The sequence below is a fragment of the Tiliqua scincoides genome, chromosome 3, assembly GCF_035046505.1.
Source record: "Tiliqua scincoides isolate rTilSci1 chromosome 3, rTilSci1.hap2, whole genome shotgun sequence".
In the NCBI taxonomy this organism is placed as follows: Eukaryota; Metazoa; Chordata; class Lepidosauria; order Squamata; family Scincidae; genus Tiliqua; species Tiliqua scincoides.
The window spans coordinates 233518754-233536997 of record NC_089823.1 but is presented as its reverse complement, the minus strand read 5'-3'; the positions used below and the strand labels follow the sequence as shown (position 1 = coordinate 233536997).

The following is an 18244-nucleotide window of genomic DNA, read 5'->3' as shown; positions in this document are numbered from 1 at the left end:
CCCCTACGCTTTATAGTCGAATATCACGAACACGTGTTTCACAAACACAGCTGCTCCAAGCATCTAGTTTGGCCCTTACAAAGATTGCTCCGTTGTCAAGATGCAGATTTGCCAAGTCTAAATCTTTGGATGAGCCACATTAAGCTTGGTCTACCCTAGTACCACGTTCACGCCTTTATCTACTGCCAAGTTGCTCCCTTTCGCTAGCGGTCCTTTGCACCAACACAGTGTTACAAAGTGCTTCTTAGCAGAGGCTTTTGAAACAGCGATACTGGCAAGTGACATAAGTGAGATAAACATCCAGTCCACGAGCTGGGCTGCGAGATCAAAATACGTAACAACTGTGACTGTTAGCAGAGCTCCTTGGCAAGAGATTATCTTGCAGTTCAGATGGGAGAGGAAATGTGCTATGATGTCAGTCGATAGGGATTAGGGGAGAACGCAATCCTCCTTCCCCCCCCCCCATGTTCAGAAGTCTTAAAACCTACTTTTCAGATTTAGAAATGGCAAAAGAAATGCCTTCATTTTTTTAAAAATATATACATTTTTAATTTATTGTTCATTTAAAATGCACCACAAAGCTCAATCCTACCCCCCCACCATCTTCCACATGCAGCACGGCCAACAGTGTGCTGCATGCAATGATAGGGAGTCAGATGGCCAGCGAGAGGAGAGTAAAAATAACTTTTACTTTCCTCCTGGTAGGTTGCCTGATCACCAGTGGGTCTCCTCAGACCCATGCCAGCTACTTTGCTGGTGGACGTCCGGGAAGAGGAAGGGGGCAGGTCTAGGCTAGGAAAGGGACATAGGCTCCAGCATGTGCCACTGCCACCAAGATGCCTTCCCACCCTTAAACCCAGCTCCCCTCTCCCCTTCCCTGAACTGCCCACAACCTGCCCCCCATTGCCACCTCACCTGCTCTGGCATGGGGCAGGTCCATTGGTTGTGGGTGCATGAAGCGGCCAGCCATTTACAGTGGTGGCTCTAATATGCTTAGCAGCAGCCGCAGATCATGTGCAGCGCCACTGCACCCTTTACAACAGTGGATCACACGCTCTGCTGTCATAAAGGCCCATGAGATTAGGGTGCCAGCAGTGGCATAACTAGAGGGGGTGCAAAGTGCTAAGTTTCGCAGGGAGCCTCACTGCAGCATACATGGGGCTCCTCCCCCTCCTCTTTGGAACCACTCGGGGCAGGGGGAGCAAAACAGAGGCATACACCCTCCTTCTCTCTCTGCCCTTTGGTCTCCACTCTAATAACCTTCTCTCATCAGGTTCCACCTGTCTCCAAATTCTCCCACCACCCCCATTTTTGGGGAGGTACTTTATAGGACCACTGCCAGTCACCACCCCCTGCGTCCAGCTGCCACACATCTATCTATCCATCCTGCAGCTAGGAGCAGGCAACTGCCAGTGACGTCATTGGTCATCCCAGCACTGGTCACATCTGGGTGGGGCCACATGCAACCACCCAGCCCCTTGGTAGGACAATCTCCCTCCCTGCCACCTTGTTTGGTCCAGTCGGGGCTAACACAGGCCCTCTACCCCTGAGTCACAGCCATACATCAGCAGCAATGATATAGAAAGATGAAACAATTCGTGAACAGTGATGCACTGCCCTGGCTCCTGTAATACTGCTACAGGATTAAGAAAAGAGTTGGGAGTTCAAACTTCAATATTCTAGCTTGGCTCTTTTCAAGGTTTTCATCTCACAGCACACTGACCTCTGGTCTTCTCTATGGTCTTTGTCTCTTGTGATGTCAATTCTGGCTTCTGGGAGACACTTCCAGGTTCCGCAGCTCAATTTCTAGAATAACTGTCTGTAATAACAAATTCTCTGTCCACCCAGTGGCATAGCTAGAGGAGGTGCAAAACACTAGGTTTTGCAGGGAGCCTCTCTGCAGCGTGCAAGTGGATCCTCCCCCTCCCCTTCAGAGGCATTCTGGTGGAGGAGCAAAACAGAGGCGTTTGCCTCTTCTCTGGGTCTTCTCTGGCATTTGCTCCCACCATTCGGAATGGCTCCAAAGGGGAGGGGGAGGGTCCGCTTGCACACTATGGTGACTCCCTGCAAAATGCTTTGCACCCCTCTAGCTATGCCATTGTGTCCACCAGTGAGGAGAAGGACCTTCTCAGCGGTGGCACCACAGTTGTGGAACTCCTTCTCTTGAGAGTTACCAACTGCCTCCTTCCTTGAAGCATTCCAGTGGGGTCTAAAAACATTTTTGTTTAGATTAGCATTATGTAGGGTCGTGACAGGGATGTTTTGTACTGCATTTGGTTTTTTATGTTTTTATACCTGCTTTTACTGCCACCTTTGATGGTTGTTTTCATTCTGTGCTGCTACATTTTTATGTTCCATAGATTCTGTGCTGCTGCCTCTGGTTCTCTGTTTTATTGCTGCATCGTTTTTGCATGTTGTAATCTTTTATTATGTATGCTTTTACATTAGCTGCCTTGGGCACCCACAGCAGTTGGGGAAGTGGGGGAAATGGGACGATAGATAGATAGATAGATAGATAGATAGATAGATAGATAGATAGATAGATAGATAGATAGATAGATAGATAGATAGATAGATAGATAGATAGATAGATAGATAGATAGATAGATAGATAGATAGATAGATAGATAGATAGATAGATAGATAGATCATCAGTTATTGTACCATCAGTAACTGATGATCAGCTAGAAATTCTGATTGGCCAAAGTCACGTTCCAATGGGCTGCTGGATTAGAATTTGGGGTGTACATGGAACCACCTTCATGGACTAACCCACAGAGTTATGGGGTTCTCCTGCACAACTGATCTGAGTAGCCTTGCACTATTTTCCCAGAGAGGTGAGCCAAGGTGGAAGAGCTGGGAAGGTTACCTTGGTATTTATATAATGGCCCAATCCTCTCCCCGCCAGCCCACAGCATGCAGTGCCACCACCAATATAGTGTGTGCTGCATGCTGTGGTGGGGAGTGACCAGACAGCCTGGAAGAGCTAAGCAAAAACTCCAAAGGCCACCTGATTCCAAAGGAACTCCTGTGACTTATGACAGCTTTTTTGCTGGCGTAAGTCCAAGGAGACTCCTGGGGGCTGCTCTTGGCCAGGAAGAGGGAATAGGATCTTGGCATGCACTGCTGTCACTGAAACCCTCCCAACTTGCCCCCATATGGCCCATTCCCAACCCCAATCGTCACCCAAACTTCCCATGACCCACCTCTGCCACCACCCCATTTGCTCTAGTTGGGTGTCCGGGAACTATTGGTGTAAACACTGAGCGTCCAGCTGTTTGCGCAGGCAGTTCCAAAGCGCACGATGGCAGTGTGGCTTTTGCTGCACCACACCAGGACTTATGGTGGCAGATCATAACACCCACTGCTGTAAGAGCCCGAAAGGATTGGGCTGTTAATTACATTTCCTTTTAACAGTTCCTGTTTAATTGCACCTATCCCATCTCTGATGTGGCACCCCAAATAATTTGTCTTTTGTGCTTGGGCCATTCATCTGTTTAAAGGCCATTTGTCATCCTTTCGCTAATGCACATGTATTCTGCTTGCTAAATCGTTCCTTGTAAATCTGTCCCTTCAGACTCTTAATTATTCCTGGTTTCGCTTCCCTGTAACTCTCACGGATTTGTTTTATAGCTGTCTGGCACTTGGAACTGGATACCAGAGTACAGAGGATCTTGTATCCCAGCTGTTTGGGGAGGGAGGAGAGTTTACCCCTTCCCTATTCCTTGGATGTTCCCGCAGATGTACTAGCAGGAGTTGTTGCCCTGTCGCACTGTAAAATCTTATTTAATTTTCTTTCCAATAAAGGGAAAGAACAGGGCACCATTTTCAATTGCCCTTACAAAATTGCTTAGGATAACCTACTTGTGTATACACCCGCTTTTTCCCACTGAAGCCAAGTGCCTGAACCATAACCAAATTAAATGGGTGTTCCAGGACTTGAGTCACTGAATGGGCTGGTGTGCTGCTCATGCTCACTTAATGGGCTGCTCATGCATGGAGAGCACCTGATGAATGGGCCATGCCATTTCAGACTGCAGGTGCGGACCACCTTACAGACGGAAAAAAGTCATTCTAGTTCTGTGACTCTGTTTCTAGGGCAACTGTCGTAACGAATTGTCTGTCTGCCGGCAGAGGAAGAGGGACAGACAGTTAGTTACTCCTGATAGTTGCCCTAGAAACACAGTAGCAGAACCCGGAAGAGTTTTTCAGTGATTTTCAACTCTGTGTTCCCGGCTCCTGTGACACACCTGCAGACCTTTGAAAGCACGCCAATGTGCCACTGGCAGAGAAGAAAAGCCAGACCCAGAGCTTGCACGTCGGGCTAGCATGGGCCCTGGTGAATCTTCAGGCCAAGTGCCCATGGGGAGCCCCTCCAGACCAGAAGTGGCCAATGGGCCAGGGTTTGAACAGCCTTTGTCTACAGCAGGGGTGTCCAAAGTTTTTGGCAGGAGGGCCACATCATCTCTCTGACACTGTGTTGGTGGCCGGGGGAAAAAAAAAAAGAATTAATTTACATTTTAAATTTGAATACATTTACATGAGTAAACATAAATGAATATATTAAAGATGAACTTATATGAATGAATGAAGGTCTTGCAATAGCTCAAGGCCTATAAAAAGCCTTGCACAAAGCAAGGCTGGCCTTTCCTTTGCTTCCGCTACTGCATCACAGACGTGAAACAGCAAGCAGTGGAGGGAGCCCTCATCCCACAGCTAACATGAGAGGTCAAACAGTTGCCCTCACGCTGACAGCAGTTGCGTCTCCAACAAATCTCCGGAGGGCCAGAGGCTCATGGGAGAGTGGGGGCTCCCTGAGGGCCACATTGAGAGACCTTGAGGGCCACATGTGGCCCCAGGGCTGGGGTTTGGGCACCCCTGGTCTACAGTAACATCTACCCAAGGAAGTTGGTAGAGACTGGGGAGTCCTGTGGGTTGGAGGGAGAATCTGCTGAAAAGTAAGCGAGCCCTGGCCCTTGCAGCAGGCAAGCAGGGTCGCTGGGCACCTGGAGAGCTGCAACGGAGCTGGGGCTGCCCCTTCTGAAGTGCAGGGGCCAAGGCACAGACCTTCTGCTCACCCTCCCTGCTGGCGTTGGCTCTTCAGCCCCGTCTCCCAGTGAGAATGCTTTTGTTTCCTGAAGGAGCCGCAGACGTAGCTCGACAAGGCTTTCCTTTTCACGCTGCCATAAGCGGACTGTCAAAAAGCTGCCGCTGACAGCATGCAAAGCTTCACTCATTTTTGTTTTATTTTCTTTGCTTTTTCCAAAAAAAAAAAAAGCCTCATAAGATTTTCATCTGTGTGTATTTGGTGTCGCTTGTTTGAGTCACATCAAAGGTTAAAATTTCCATGGAAATAGCCCTTTGCTGCATGAATCTGATTTCCCAGAAATGTATTTATTTGCAGGAGGAGTGTCAAGTTATTTTACATAGCTGGGAGGAGGTCACAGGGGAGGCAGTGCAGAGTATTAATAGTTATAAGCAGCTCTTAGGTTGTAAAAAGCTCCCTGTTGTCCTTATCATTTTCTCCTTCACATCTTCTGGCCAATTTACTTATCTTTCCCTTCAGAACCTGGAGGGGCTGGACATTTAAAAACAAACTTTCTGCTCAAAATCAGTGAGTGTAGTTGTGAAGGAAGTGAAGCATTTACTGTTTACAAGGCAAACACTCATCAACCTGGGCAGGTAGGTCAGGTGAAGGGTGGCTTGCTCCCCCTGAGAGCTGCTGGGTAAGTCAATGTGGTTCACAGTGTGAGAGGATTCACCAGTGACTTTACGAACATCACCTGGGAAAGGATGGGCGCATCCAGGTGGGAAGTAGGACATCTCTCTCTCTCTCTCTCTCTCTCTCTCTCTCTCTCTCTCTCTCTCTCTCTCTCTCTCTCTCTCTGCTATGGGCCTGGCCTGATACTGCTCCCTGAAGGAGGACAATGGAGGAGTGATACCACACAGGTCACAGTCCCAGGGTCTCTTCCATCTTGGCCATTACTCCTTCCCATACTGAGTTAGAGAATCACCACCTGTTTTCACTCTATTGCCTGCTCTCTGCAAAGGAGTGGGGAGTTCTGGGCTGCCATTAGCAGTGGGCATCCTTGGGCACCTGCCTACCCATCAACTCCCCTGGTCTCCTAACTCCTCTTCCTTCTTCTTTCTGCCTCTCTCTGGGTGAGTCGTGACAGGGATTGACTTCAGAAGAATAGACAGCAGCAACTGGAACAAAGAGGAGGAATGCACCCGGGGGGGAGGGGGTTCCCACTGAAGGAATTATGCACAAGGGTCTTCAAAACCCTGAATCCAGCACTGCAGGTCTTGTGCTGTGTCAAAGAATTGTGTATAGAGTGAAAATGGCAGGCTACTTGACCTACCTCGCACTCAGCTGTAGCAGCCTGAATAGGCAGTGGCCTTCTGTAGCACCTCTTCATCTCAAAAGCAGGGATGCCAAAGCAGATCAGCATTTGGACTTAAATCAATTTGATCTTTTGTATGTGTTCCCAGTGCATGTCCACAGAAGTTCAAGGCTTTGGGAACCATCAATTTAATCTCCCACAGAGGCTCAAATGTGCTCTTAAAAGATTGAACCTTTGCACTTGTTGATGACTTGCAAAGGTTCACAAAGGTCTGAATGGTAAAGAACTTTGGCAAGCGGCTGATTCAGTTGCAAAAGTTAAACTGTTACAGGCATTTTTACGCACACCCTCAATTTTGCCTGCAAACATTCAAGCAAGAATGTTCAGTTATTTTGAGTTTAGTAGAATTGGGCCCTAAGTTTTTTCATGTAGTGCTAAACCATGGTTTAGCATTACGGCTGAACTAAGCCAATACATGTGTCCCTATGCCGGATAGGATGAGGCTCTTAAATTACATCACGGAGAAGAAATTCCGAAAGTACCCCTTTTGGCCTTTTACTCTGTCCCTGTATTCTTAAACTTTATACATCCCTTCCTCTGACTGGTGTCATATTTTTCCATTCATTAAAAAAAAAAACCAAATAAAATATCTGGCACTGTGTAAGAAACTTGGCGGGGGAGGGAAGTGAATATTTTCACAGTTTCTTCACACAGTGAACCAAAAGAAAACGTCAGGCCCCAAGTTCCAACAGCTCTCCTTGGATCAGCTACAAAAACCCGCCACACTCCAGTGGTAAAAGTTCAGGCGAAACAATTGGTGTTGTAAGACATCTTCTGGGTGGTATCAGTCCTTTCTGGCAGCTCCAGCAAACAACGTAAAATCAGACAAAATAAAATAAGAAGGCTGAGCATAGCATTCTGGTCGAGATGAGGAGTTTGGAATGAAAGAGTCCCTGGGTCAAACCTCAGTTTCTCTGTGAACCCCTTGTATGACCTTAGGCCAGCCTCTTAAGGCCATTTCACACATGACACAAAGGCAAACCCAGGATGGCCACTGAGTGGCTAATCTCTGCTCCCTGGGAAGTGTACATACATAGTGTACATATTTTTGCATTCAGTTCCCCATATGTTCCATACCATGCATGTTCCATCCCTGAGACATCTGGTGGGCTACTGTGAAACACAGGAAGCTGGACTAGATGGGCCTTTCGGCCTGATCCAGAGGGGTTCTTCTTACGTTCTTATGTTTAGCTGCATGCTCAGAACATCTTCAGTTATGCATCTCAAGAATGCAACTGAAGGAAAATAATGCTATTTGAAAAAGTAGTGGGAACTGCTTTAAAACAACAGAAGGGAAGCACAGTGAAGAGCACAGAACCCTCCTCACATGTGCTTTGATAGGAGAAAAGTTCATGGAGAAGAAGCTGGTTTCTGGTGAGTCAGCCTGTTGGTCCATTTTAAAAGCCACAGGACAAGGTGAGAACCAGCAAGATGAGAGGCTTGTCCACTTTTTGTCCCCATCTGCCTATAGACAGCTGGAGGAACTGGAACAACCTCAAGGCCCCAGAATGTGTGGACAGCAAAGTCCACGATCTGCACTGATGCTCCTTCCAAATGCCTGTACAATCCAATCTAATTGCTTGCCACCGACTTGGTGAAGCTATACTTAAATATAAAATGTAAGTATGTTGTTATTATTGTTATTGGCAACCTTCAGTCTCGAAAGACTATGGTATCGCGCTCTGAATGGTGGTTCTGGAACAGCGTCTAGTGTGGCTGAAAAGGCCGATTCGGAAGTGACAATCCCTTCCACACCAGGAGCAAGTGCAGTCTGTCCCTGGTCTGTCTCCCTGGCTATGGGCCTTCCTTCTTTGCCTCTTTGCCTCAGACTGCTGGCAAAGTGTCTCTTCAAACTGGGAAAGGCCGTGCTGCACAGCCTGCCTCCAAGCGGGACGCTCAGAGGCCAGGGTTTCCCTGGGTTGAGGTCCACTCCTAAGGCCTTCAGATCCCTCTTGCAGATGTCCTTGTATCGCAGCTGTGGTCTACCTGTAGGGCGCTTTCCTTGCACGAGTTCTCCATAGAGGAGATCCTTTGGGATCCGGCCATCATCCAGACTCACAAAGAGAGTCTGGTCCAACAAGAAGCTGACGGAACATACCAAGATCCAGGTCTACAGAGCTTGCATCCTGAGTACACTTCTGTACTGCAGCGAGTCATGGACTCTTCGCTCACAACAGGAGAGGAAACTGAATGCTTTCCACATGCTCTGCCTCTGATGCATCCTCGGCATCACCTGGCAGGACAAAGTTCCAAACAACACAGTCCTGGAACGAGCTGGAATCCTAGCATGTATGCACTACTGAAACAGAGACGCCTGCATTGGCTCAGTCATGTTTTAAGTATGTTAAACACACCCATAATCAACTGTATATTTTTAGATTTGAATTTTTTAAACTGTGAATTGTTTTAACTTGCAATTTGCCTTGGGAATTGTTACAGCTGAATGGGAAATAATCTCACCCTCTGAAGCCGCCCCAGTTTGGGAATTAATGCAAGAAAAGATGGCTGTTGTGCATCTTTCAAAATCAATCAGCTCTTCCATAGACAATTTCTAGAGCCTGAGGAAATCTTTGTTGTTGTTGGTCTTTCCAAATATTGGGTTCTAATTCTTTTCTCAGCCTGTGGTTGGTCTGTGGAACTCCTTGCCACAGCATGTGGTGATGGCGTCTGGCCTGGATGCCTTTAAAAGGGGATTGGACAAGTTTCTGGAGGAAAAATCCATTACAGGTTACAAGCCAAGATGTGTATGTACAACCTCCTGATTTTAGAAATGGGCTATGTCAGAATGCCAGATGCAAAGGAGGGCACCAGGATGAGGTCTCTTGTTATCTGGTGTGCTCCCTGGGGCATTTGGTGGGCCGCTGTGAGATACAGGAAGCTGGACTAGATGGGCCTATGGCCTGATCCAGTGGGGCTGTTCTTATGTTCTTATGTTCTTAAAATGGCTCCTGGTTTTCAGTGTTGAACCAGGGATCCTAGGAGGTCCTCAAAGTAAATCACTGCCAAAAATTGGGGGTAGTACCCTCACAATATTGACACCTCAACTGGATGTGTTGGCAGCAGGTCATATGTTTCAACACAGGTCAGCTGAAACCATGTGAAAAACCAGAGACAGGAATCTGATATAAGATGAAGATAGGTGAGTAGTCCTGAAGCCCACCCCCCACTTCCACCCTTTGTTTATTCCACTTGCTCCCCAGGCACTTTTCTCCCTGGTTGAGAGAAAAGCACTTAAGGAGAGGGAAAGTAAACTCCCCATACCCATGTGCCCCCTTTATTTTTTAAATCAGATCTCAGTCCCTGTTCCTTACATGACTATAGCAGATCTGGGTTTAAAAACACATGGGTCTGCTCCATTCATGTCTATTTTGCTCCTCTTGTGCGACTCGTTTGGCAAAGGGGTGAGTACCCACAGTGGATTAGGTCAGAGGCATAACTTGGGTGGAGCTGGAGGGGCATCTGCCTCAGGCACTGTGCCAAGTAGGGGCACAAGATTACCCCTCAGGTTCTGTTCCAGCTATGGAGGAGACACTGGAGGCTTCACACCCTCCCTTTGTGCACCTTTCAAGGGGAGCCTCCACAGGAGAAGAAACAGAGAATGTGAAGCTGCTACAGCAAGCGCCCATACTCTGGGAGAACCTGGAAAGTTTTATTTATTTTATTTATTTGATTTGTATTCTGCCTTTCTCCCCGAAGGGCACCCAAGGCAGCTAACAATCAAGTTAAAATACAAACAAACAAGGATGCAAATAAACATTAAAAATACAAAACGCTTGAAAAAAATTAAAACAAGATAAAATATATAGCAGCAGATTAAAAGCACACAGGAAAAGACATAATTTATAAATTAATAAAAACAGTCCTTATAGCGCCTCAAAGGCTTCCTTGAATAAAAAAGTCTTCAGGCACCGCTGGAACATTAATAACAAGGAAACTGTCCTCAATTCAAAGGGAAGGGAATTCCACAGTGCAGGTGCCACCACTGAAAAGGCCCTGTTTCTGGCTGCCATTCCCTTCACCACTCTCAATGACGGCACAACCAACAGGGCCCCTTCTGATGACCTTAGAGAATGGACCAGACTATACAGAAATGATCTCATGTGGCGCAATGTCAGGTGACATTGTGACATCATTATGTTATGCCTCTGGATTAGGTACTCCAACCTTCCCCGTGACTCAGCATATTTGGAACCCTAGTGGGAATGGGATTTACCCTCCCATCTACCAGTTCATTCTGCATATAGGAAGAGTGTGATGTTCTCATGATATCATGATAACCTCCAAATGCCAGGTGTAAGGGAGGGCACCAGGATGCAGGTCTCTTGTTGTCTTGTGTGCTCCCTGAGGCATCTGGTGGGTGACTATGAGATACAGGAAGCTGAATTAGATGGGCCTTTGGCCTGATCTAGCAGCTCTCTTATATTCTTTCCACACATTATGAAAAACATTGCGGGAAAGTTAGTCGGACGCTTCTTTAATGAGACACTGATTATGGGGCAGTTCACATCTGTGTGCAAATAATTGGCTTTCTTGTCAGTTAATTATTCAGCACTTGACAATTTGCAGCCGAATGTGCGAGCAGCTCCCTTGCTCAGAGCTGTGGCTGAAGTGGGATGAAAATGCCATCTGCAGTGCTGGTTCCGTAATGGCTTATTCACATGCGCAACTTGTCACTTGACGTTGCAGTCATCAAGGGATGAGGATGAACATGTGGACTGTGTTCATAGCAAAACTTAGAAGTGGAGTCCTGGTCGGGAACACCTCTGTGCAGCACCAGGAATTCATGGTACGTCTTGGGACATAATCTGAGAAAAGCAGCTGGTGCAGAGACAACTGTAGACTGAATAGGAAATCACACTTCCCATTTTTGTGTTTCCTGCCAGGGATCCAGCTATCTTTCTAAGGTGGGTGGGTCTTTATCTTCCATCTGCTCAAGTTATTGACCCCAGGCCTTTGTTTGGCAAAGTGTGTCTTCAATCCATCCTGAACAAATTTTATCCTTTATATCTCTTCCAGATATATCTCTTCTCTTTGCTTTTTTTCCCCTTTGGAGTCATTTGCCACGATTTTCTCAGAGAAAAGGCACTAAAGCGTTTTTGTATTGTTTCTTTCTTCCTGCAAGAAAATAAAAAAAAGCCTCTCTTAAGTGAACAATTTGAAGGATCTGGTGAATATCAGGGAGATGGAATGGAGCATTGGCTGACGTTTAAAGGAAGCACGCAGGAGGGAAAGACCAGAAAATGTGGGGAGGCACATTCTAGAGGCAAGACTTCAGCTGACTTTTTTCCCAGCATTTCTTGCACAGGACAATAACTGGGGAACAAAAAAAATAAACATCTGAACAAGCATCTTGAGATTGTGAACTAATTCTAAAGGGTTCAGGACATGACTGACGAGTAAAGCAACCCATCTTGGCATTTGTTTCCAAAGAAAGGATTTGGAAACACATCAGAAAGGATATTACGATCTCTGCTGTGGCTTTCACACCCTGGGCCGTTAGAATACAAGAAGTGCCTTGCTGGATCCATTCCACCAAGTTTCCATTCTGTTTCTAAGAGTGGCCAACCCGTTGCCATGGGAAAGTCCACAAGCAGGGCATGAAAGTGACAGGCTCCCTCTTTTGCCTGTTTTCGGTAGCATAGCCAGGAGGGGCTATGCAGCTAGGGGATGTAGCTCAGTGGTAGAGCACATGCTTTGCATGTATGAGGCCCCGGGTTCAATCCCCGGCATCTCCACTTTTCTCCCCTGGGGGCTGGGGATAAGAATAGGCCCTCCGTTTGGCTGTACTTGTCGTAAGAGGCGACTGAACAGCCTCCGGGTAGATGGGACTCGTCAGCCTGGGAAGGCAGCTCATCTGAGAGAAGGAAAACTCTCATCCCAAACCTCCACTGCCTTGTGGCTACATCCAGTTAGGGAAAAGGCTTCAGGAGTCAATGGAAGATGAATGGAAGATGAATGGAAGAATGGAAGATGAGATAGTTAAAGATGCAATGGTGCATTGGGCAAAAAAATTTGGATATATCAATGGATGATTGGAATCAAATTTGGAATACAAATATTAAGATAACTAAAGCAGTGTCTTTTAAAGAGAACTTATATAAAATGTTTTATAGATGGTATTTAATACCAGAGAAGTTAGCAAAAATGTACTCTGGGTTATCAAATAAGTGTTGGAAATGTAATGAGCTAGAAGGAACTTTTTATCCTATGTGGTGGACATGCAAAAAAGCAAAGAAATATTGGGAAATGATACATAAAGTGCTGCAAGAGATATTGCATTGTGTATTACCATTCAAACCAGAAATATTCCTCCTAAATGTGACAACAGAAATTAAAGACCAACCTAAGAAACACCTTATTGTACATATTGTTACAGCGGCAAGAATATTGTTTGCGCAAAAATGAAAATCCATAGATGTGCCAGCTAAAGAAGATTTAATAGATAAAATCTATGAAGTAGCAGAAACGGAAGTTTTAACAGAAAGAATGAAAGAGAGAGATTTAGATAGAGTAAGAAAATATTGGAAGTTTTTTTATGATTGGGTAGATAAATTTAGTTAGATAAAATTGAGTATTTCGTAAAAATCAATTTTTTATATTGATAAATATGCGAACCTTTGTATTGATGATTATTGTGTTTTTTCTGTGTTAACTGAATGACGTATGTTGGAATCTGGGGCCAAACCTTATGTGTAACCTATGTTGTACCCTACCCAAAGTTAAACCTATTTCCTTTCCTGTATCTGTAATGAATGAATAAAATATATTTAAAAAAAAAAAAAAAAAGGAGTCAACCTCGAGGTAAAATCCAGAGCCGCAGTCTCTGAGGCAGTTCATGGCTGAACACAGTCACGTTCTGGCAACTCCTGCAACACTGCTGGAACCAACCGTATTGGCCTCTGCCTTTCCATTGGACCATTCCAGCGACGCGGAGAGGGGGGATTTGCTGCATGGGTAACAGCCTATCCTCCATACCTACTTTACCCAGGCTTCGCGACCTGGAGAGGACACTCTGTTCCAGAACCACCATTCAGAGCGTGACACCATAGTCTTCCGAGACTGAAGCATGCCGACATCAGCCAGAAGGGGGCAGTGCTGAAGGCACCACAATATGCCATCGTAATATCCCCTCCCACTTGCCATTGAAGCCGTGTGGGGCAGTGTGTGCACTGCTGTTGCTGTGCAAAATTGCTTCAATAGTACATGGCTCCTTCAGTACTTACCATGCCTCCTGCCTGTTAGCTATGCCACTAGCAGCACCTACAGCACATTCTCCCCTTCTCTGCCCAATAGGAAGAAGATTGAACTGCTGATGAGAGAAGGGCTCTGTTGGCTCTCGTAAGGTTCCCCCTCCCTTTTCTCTCCCCATAGATCCTACCCAGATAGATCAGAAGATGAAACAAAAGCTGCTTTCGCTGCTGTCTCTCCCCACAAGCAAGGAGGCAGAGACAGCTGCCCTTTAAAGCCTCAACCAAGAGTGATGACAGCAGAGAAGGGCTCTGTCGAGAGACAGTTTAGGGTGCTGTCTCTTCTCCTTCTAGGACTCCAAACTCATTAAAGAAAATCCACATGAGTTTTGGAACCGTACATTCAAAACCCACTTAGAAGATTCTAAACTTACAGATAATGAGCGGAAAGTGCTTGGTTTATGGGAAAACACTGATAAGGAAATTCACATGGCTTTTGCATCTAAATGTGCAGTTATGCCATGAGAAATGCTCAGCTTCACATAGGTTTCTGCACATTTGCTCTGAGCCTCAGTATGAGTCAGCATCCAATCTTCATACATTCCTGACTCTAATTCCAATTAGAACGGGTCTTGGTATTCACCCCAGCCCAAACCGTTCTGAGACCAGACATCTGCAGGACCACCTTGATCCAACTTTTGCTGTCAGCCACTGTGGGGGTCGCTGGCCCAAAACGCATGAAGCCAGTGTAATGAAAATGCTCAGGATCCCTCGAGAAGATAGGGTGTGGGTTCAACAGTGGCCCCTTGTCTGGGAGGCAAGCATAGGGTTAACCCCAGGACTCTAACTAGCAGTGGGTATGCTGCACAGCTAAAGCTACTAGAGACTATTAAAAGATAAAACATAAAAGTAAGCACATGAAGAAGGGAGAGTTTAGCAGCACCTGAAGAAGGGAGAGAGTTGGTGGGTGTAAAAGGAAGGAGTTTGAAGAGATTGAGAGAGCAGAAAGAAGGAGCTTGGAGGAAAGAGAACTGATGGATTAATGTACTGAGGAACTAATGGACTGGCTGATGGACTTCTGAACTTGCTGTCTGACTACTGGACTAATTGACAAATGGACAGAAGGACAAATGGATTTCTGATGATTGCTGGAACAGAGACGGCTGGAGACACTGGAGATTTGTGTGTGGCTGCCACTCACAAGACCTGCTGAGGACCAAGTGTTGCTGTGGTGGCTGAAGAAGCTTCTGGCAGCAGAAGGAAGGAAGGAGAACCTCTGCAGGTTGAACAGGTGAGCTACCATGATGGTGGGGTTCAGCAGTGCAGAACTAGGGCCATTGTTAGGGAACAAGGGGCAGGAGGTCTGGTCTAGAGGGTAGAGCCTCGGTTTGCCTGAAGATAACATCCACAGGTCGCCAGTTCGAGGCCACCAGCACCGTGAATGGTGAGACCTTGAAGCAGCTGACAAGTTGAGCCGAGTTATTCCACCTGCTCTTTGGTGTGAGCGAAGAAGCATCTTGGCTGCCCTCCATGTGAGAGATGGAGGAGCTGCTTGTCAGCTTGCGTGGGAGGAAACCAGAGGCCAGAATGTGATACCAGATCAAAAAGATCCATCTGAAATGTTGTGGTTCTTGAAAGACAGAACCTTTCTTCAATTGTAAAAATCCCTATGGGGATTTAGAATAGCCTGCCCATGTAAACTGCCTTGAATAAAATCTGAGGAGAAATCTGATGACCAAGAAAGGCGGTATATAAATACATGTTAAAAAAAACACAAAAAACACAGGGGAGCTAATTAGCTGAAAGTGGACATAAGTTCTCTCGGCAAAGCTTAAACTAGGAATTTGGCAAACCAGCCAGCTGTGTCAGACCTTGATCCATTAATTCAGTATTGAACTACAGGGCTTTCCCAGCCTTATCTGCAGATGCCAGATGCATGTGACAGATTAGATTAGATTAGATTAGATTAGATTAGATTAGATTAGGAGTGAGGAGGGCATTTAGAACAGAGGTGGGTTGACCTTTACAAGGTCTGATTTTTCCTCCTGGACTTTTTATTTGCAATAAGTGTGCAGTTTAGGACACAGTGCAGAACAATCTCTAGTTCATGAAACTAAAGACGGGACTTTGCAATCCTGTTTATAGCATTCCTGAGCCTGTCATTTCCTTGAGGGCCCCAGATAGCATGTGCGAGCCAGAATCATTTCTGTTTCCAGAAACTTTCCTGCCATCCCCTTGAGATCTCTCATCCTATGGAAACGTCCCAGGTGCTGAGCCAGTAGCAGAAACACTAAGTTGCAAAGTTTATGGGCTCTTGAGCCTTGTGGGGAGAAGGGTGCTATAAACACCTTTGGTCACAAAGCCCTCCAAAAACTAAAGAAAAGTGCCTTGGAGATGGAGGGAGACTTGCAGGGGGACAATGATGCAAAGCTAACTGCACCCATTTCCAAACTGCCGGAGGACGCTTGTGTGCCACAAGAGAATTGGAACAAGAATCAAGACAATTCAATAGTGTGAGTTTCCTTTGAGCCTCCTACACAGGGAGAACCTGCCTCTGTGTCTACATGGTTTACTGCTCTGGCCTTGCTGCCTTCTAGCCTTGCTAGGTACAGATAATGTGGCTGTATGTCAGGTACGAGTGGATTGTTCAGTAATGTCTGGTGCTGAGATGCCACAGAACAGCGGTGTCACTGGCTGCAAGCCACACTGGGTGATGTGCACAGGGGCGGGGGGTGACATTACTACTGGCCAAAATTTTTAAAACCTTGATATTTTCAAACTGGGGGATAAGAATAGGCCCTCGGTTTGGCTGTACTTGCCGTAAGAGGTGACTGAACAGCCACCGGGTAGATGGGACTCGTCAGCCTGGGAAGGCAGCTCATCTGAGAGAAGGAAAACTCTGATCCCAAACCTCCACTGCCTTGTGGCTACATCCAGTTATGGAAAAGGCTTCAGGAGTCAACCTCGAGGCAAAATCAGGAGCCAGAGTCCCTGAGGCAGTTCATGGCTGAACACAGTCACGTTCTGGCAGCTCCTGCGACGTCGCTGGAACCAACCGTATTGGCCTCTGCCTTTCCATTGGACCATTTCAGCGACGTGGAGAGGGGGGATTTGCTGCATGGGTAACAGCCTATCCTCCATACCTACTTTACCCAGGCTTCACGCACTGGAGAGGACACTGTTCCAGAACCACCATTCAGAGCGTGACACCATGGTCTTCCGAGACTGAAGGATGCCAACAACCATCATGTTATATATCATTTGATGTGTACTTTCGTGCAGAATTCAACGAAACAAGCCACGTTGAAATATATGTCTTCTATTAAAAGTTACAGCCAAAAAACCAGCACAGATGGGGCAATGGTGCATCACCACTCCCACTGCCCTGCCCACTGCAGGGGAGAAGGTCTGTCATGGGAGTGGTGTGCTGACCTCTTGCACCTGGTGATGCAAACCTTAGTGACCCCACTGCTGCAGAACGACCAGCCAAGGGAGGAGGAGAACCCAGAAGAGCAACTTACACAGAAAAAACTGGATCGGGGGCATCCACTGAAGGTAGATCACCTGTATTCTTAGGGCGAAACAGGAGCAGCTGCAGTGGCATAGCTACAAGTAAGGAAAGTACTGCAGGTGCCACAACTCCTGTGTAAGCAGCCCCTCCCGCTCTCCGCTGGAGCCATTCTGGGCAGTGATGGCAACACGCAAGCACTCCCTGAGCACCCGTGCATTGCTGTCACTGCCGAAATGGCTCTGACGGAGAGTGGGAGGGGTCACTTACACCTGCAGTACTTCTTGTGCTGCCACCCCTTGTAGCTACGCCACTGGGACCAGATGCTTGTGTTTCTGCACTGCTTCCCTCCCCTCTAATGACAGGCCCACCGCCTCCATTTGCATTCTGAGCACTTCTTTCTGTTTGCCCCTTCCTCCTGGGATGTAGACTTTTCTTTCCCAAGTGCCCTGCATGCATATTTGCTCAAATATTTGTTCAGCATTTTATGCATTTATTTTTCGAGAGGTTTTTTTACACTCAGAACTGTTCGAAGGTGCAAGAGGCAGCTTTGTGATTGGTACAGATGCCCGCCAATCAGAACTGTACACAGCCCTGCTCTGAAAAAGGAGAGGGGCTGTTTTGTGACTGACACAAGGGCCAGCACTGTGCAAATCCATCATGTACAAGAAGAGGTTTCCTTTGCGGTCCTTCTAGGGAAGGAGGCTGTATGTATGCCTAAAATGTGTTGGTGACATGATCAAACTCTTCCCTGTACCCCTGGGTAAGCCACCATGGCCCCAATGGGTCCCCTTGGACTTGCGCCACCTCAGGAGGTGGCATAAATCCGAGAAGAACAGAGTGGCTTGAAGCCACTCCACACTGCTCAGGGAATGGGGTTGGGGTCCGGCATAACAGCCAGGTGCCAGCCCCATCTCCCGCTCCCTGCCCTCCCCAGGACCGCACTCCGCCAGCCCCAGAACATCTCCCTCCTGCCTCCTCCCCACCCTCGCCAGCTCCCTGCATCAGCTAAGCTCAGCCAACGCAACCCTCCCTCCCCAAATCAGCACAGATGCTGGATGCAGCCTCTATGGGCCGGCACGCATTCCTGTGCCTGGAGGCACAAATGTGCTTTATGGCATGTTTGTGACCCTCCTGGGTCAGTG

The 18244-nt window shown here is 47.0% G+C and overlaps 1 non-coding gene across 1 annotated transcript; it reads left to right on the top strand.

Moving 5' to 3' along the window:
- Positions 1–12067: 12067 nt before the first annotated feature.
- Positions 12068–12139, top strand: TRNAA-UGC (transfer RNA alanine (anticodon UGC)). The gene has a single exon. It is a non-coding gene; the product is annotated as a tRNA-Ala (tRNA).
- Positions 12140–18244: the final 6105 nt, after the last annotated feature.